Here is a 4,174-nt window from a genome sequence, read left to right on the forward strand (position 1 = left end):
CACTAGATATTATTTAGAAAATGAGGGGGCATGGTTGGCGTATCAGAGGCTTGTAAAAATCCCTAAAGATTCATCCATATCGCTTGTTATTGAATTCAACACCACCAAATCACAATTTCTTAAGTACCAAGAACCTATATGCATTGCATTTGCGCTGACAAGTATGATATAGTCTAAAAATACAGAGTCTTTTCTGCTCGAAAACTCAATTGGTGTGACCAGTTTCTAAGAATGAATATGTACAATATGTTTGTGATTGGCTAGGGGCATCTACAGCCTGCCCTCAAAGTTACAACCCATTGCCCGCCCCCAGATAGCTTTCAAGAAAGTAAGAGAGACGGAGCGGTCTGTGGAGCTGCTGTACTGATTGATTCATTCTACAACCTACATTCCTACCTGAGGTAAGGACATAATGACCTGTATTGCTGCTATGACTAATATTATTAAAACATTTACTACTAGTACTGAACTGTCTGTCTTGTTTTTCTGTTTTTTGTTTTGCTTTCCCCACACTGTCTGTTGTGGGTTGTGTTGTGAAGCACTTTGTAAACTTGTTTTTGAAAAGCGCTATACAAATAAAGATTATTATTATAGTACTAATACTACTGCTTCTACAAAATAAATCTTCTTGTCAATGATTTAAAAAAAAAAGGAAAAATCAAAACAAAAACAATAGTGTAGATTTAGGATGGATGGGGACATGTCCTTGAATCTTAAAAATAGCTGGGCATAAATAACCTGCTTATGACCTGGGTGACAAAAGAATTGACAATATTCCACTCTGTGCTGAGGCTGTTGACATCATTAAACTAAACTAACGAAATGAGATCTCTATGGTGAGAATAATGTCTCAAAAATAAATAGTAAATGCAAGGACCATGATCCAAAAAAGATTCCACTATTTACAAATGTGTTTTGCTATCCACTAACACAACAATACTTACATGAAACTTGTAATTTGGCATTTAGTAAATGTGCGATGATTTGGACAAATAGATCTATTTGTAATATCATTTGTAATTTGTAATAATAATGTATCTCTGCGCGTTATAGCTGACTGGGTTCATAAGAAGTCTACATCCACTTTGCTTAAAATATCAACTCCATGTCCAAATTCCCCATAACCACCCAATATTTAAAAAAAATGTTCTACATTGTTTAAAAAGTTAGTTTTTTGTTTCTTTTTTTGTAAACATATATACTGTGACATATATGTACTGTGTGGATGTGTGTGTATGTATGTACGCTAAACATAGTGCGCAGCTGTATGTACAGTATCTTTTCAAGAGGACACTAATATTCACGTTTTTCTCTTCCATTTAGCTCAACCAAGCACCATGGCGTTTATCCAGAAGCTCCTCGTGAACACCCTGTCCGACATGGAAGCTGAAGATTTTAAAAAGTTCCAGCGCTACCTCTCTCAGGAGCGTGAGGGCTTTGAAATCATTTCTAAGGGCCGTCTGCAGAATAAAACTCGGGAGGACACAGTGGATCTCATGGTGGATTCTTACACCGAAGACCGGGCTGCGACCGTTACTCTGGATATCCTGGGGCTCCTGGGTCAACACAATGCAGCCAAGAAGCTGAAGGAAAAATTAGCTGCGAAGAAATAATGGTAATAATAACTGTAACACAATTAGAATAGTATATAAGAAAACAAAAGGCCATTATCCCTAAACTTTTTTTTGCCATTTTTTACTATTTTTAAAAACATTTTCAAATAGTTCAAATAGCCAATTTTGAAAAGCATTGGCAGAATCCGCCTTATAGGCAAAAATAAAGTTCGGTGTGACTGCACCCTAAACTAGCTCCAATCGGAACCTCTCCCTCCACTGTATAGCTCCGAGATGAGGTTCCACATTACTACGTGACTGTAGGGTAGGAGGGGGCGGCGAATATTTTCCACTATGCATGATTCTTACCCCTATCCAAAAAGTAAAGGTCGGCCCACCTGTTTTCAGTTGTTTTAAATTTTTATGCTAAAAAATATATAACGACGGATGGAAACAAGCGTTTAAATCGCTTTTTTAGTCAGCCTGTGGCCAGTCAACCCCCGTTTGCATGCGCAGTACTGCTCCCGTATGATTGCATTGGGTAAACATGCCACAAGGCTGACTAAAAAAAGTGATTAAACGCTACTTCTTTCTACCCGTCGGTTAGATTTTCTTGAGCGCTAAAATTTAAAACAACTGAGAGCAGGGGGGTTGACCTTTACTTTTTGGATATGATTTGCAGAAAAGGGTAAGAATCATGCATAGTGGAAAAATACCCCCCCATCCACAGGCACCTAGTAATGTGGAACCTCATCTCGGAGCTATACAGCAGAGGGAGAGGTTCCAAATGGGGATAACCCTAAACCAAACCTTAATAGGTCTCTGTCTTTCATTCCCAAAAGGATAAGAAGCTGAAGAAAAAGAATCCTCCAGGTCATCTCATTTTTTTTTTTTAATGGTCCTGCTAATCAGTGGCAATGTTTGTCTGTTAACATTCACATTAACAAACCTTAAGTGTCCTAATTACCTGTTTAAAATGATATTACTGCTGGAATATAATCAAATACAATTTGAATCTTTATTTTGTTAACCCTTTGATGCACAATATGCTCCTTCTAATACAAAAACATGACCAGCATTTATTTCCTATTTCTTGTCAAGCATGTTTCTTTGCTATACATTTTGAGATACATAGATTTTTATCGTAAAAAATTCCAAGTATTCTTTAAACAACTTTAAAATGACCCATTTATTCATGTGCGATTAAAAAAAAAAAACAGTGAAGACATATCATTTTGTTAAAATAATGACATATTCAATTTTAAAATATGCTTGTCACTTTGTCACACATAACATAACAGAGACCATTGATGTTGAACTGTTGTGTATCTTTATAGTGTGTAGTGAATAAAATGAAATAAAACAGATGCTGCTTTTATCCCACATTGCCTCTGTAATATGATTTTAGTTTTTGCTTTGTTTTGCATGTTGGCTGTGCCCTTCATTCACCTGTTCCTATGCGGCGCGACAAGCTATAAGAAAAAAACAAAATGTAAATACCAGTGGTGTAAAGTAACTAAGTAAATTTACTCAAGTACTGCACTTGCCATTTCGATGTATTTTTACTTTACTGGAGTATTTCCAATTGTCAATACTTTTTCATTTGCTGTGTTTTTTTCAATGACTCTTTTTCCCTTTATTTACATTCTTTTGGGGGGAGAAATTGAAACAATAAAATGCCCCTCACGTATTAGGAGGGCAGTATGAGTCACCGGAACCAAGGACGGGTGTTTTTGATGAATCTCTAAAATGGTTGAAATGGAGTTTGAAGTGACAATGGGTTTGTATAGGAAGGGGGGCGTGTCTGATAAAATGAATATAAAAAAATACTGAATCAAGCCACTTAAAAACTGTCTGGGGTGAAACGCAAAAACCTGAGAAGCAAAGATTTGAGTTACAAATATTCAAAGATTTGCACTCAAATTGATCAAATTTACCACTTCTGTAACTTAGTGATACTTCTCTCTTTTTTGTAATCTGTCCTCCCTTAGAGTGTGAGAGAAAAGTGTGGGAAAAGAAAAAGAAAAAGTGCAATTCTATTAGCATTAATAGAACCTAAGCAACTTTGAAAAATAAATTGTCAACTCACTAAGACTGTGCTGTGGAATGAAAAAAATATATATAGCGTTTTGTCAACTCCGTCAGACTCTGCCATTCTATGCAGATACACCAAAACATGAAAAACTGTGGGAGGTTGGCCCATTACACGGTTTAACAGTCAACCCTTTGAACTCACTGAGTGCCATTAACGTGTTTCACGTGTTTTTACCGCTATGGCGCTGGGTGCCATTAACGTGTTTGACGTGTTTTTGAAAGAATAGTCGTTTTTTTTTTGAAAAACATGTTCAGAACCCAAGATATCATCATCTGAAGATGTGCAGCTCCATCCACTCCTTGTTTAACTTAGAACTGAAAAAGGCTGTATCTCGCTTCCTAACCACTTTTTGTTTTCTGTGAAAAAAAACTCTGGCACTTTTCAGAATCAATTCTGAAATAATTCTGGCAATCCTGGCACTCAGGGAGTTAAAATATATTTTCCTGTCATAATTGAAGAATATATACAATAAATAAAGGTTTTGTCCCGATTCTCAAGAATGGGTGATATATATATATATGAATAT

General features: G+C 36.2%; 1 long non-coding RNA gene across 1 annotated transcript; it reads left to right on the forward strand.

The window, feature by feature from the left end:
• The first annotated feature begins 308 nt into the window (after positions 1-308).
• LOC311061881 lies at positions 309-2,762 on the forward strand. Its single transcript, XR_014602429.1, has 3 exons — positions 309-401; positions 1,324-1,615; positions 2,396-2,762. It is a non-coding gene; the product is annotated as an uncharacterized lncRNA (long non-coding RNA).
• The last annotated feature ends 1,412 nt before the right edge of the window (positions 2,763-4,174 follow it).

Source organism: Gymnoscopelus microlampas (assembly GCF_963454915.1).
Source record: "Gymnoscopelus microlampas genome assembly, chromosome: 15".
NCBI classification, from domain to species: Eukaryota; Metazoa; Chordata; class Actinopteri; order Myctophiformes; family Myctophidae; genus Gymnoscopelus; species Gymnoscopelus microlampas.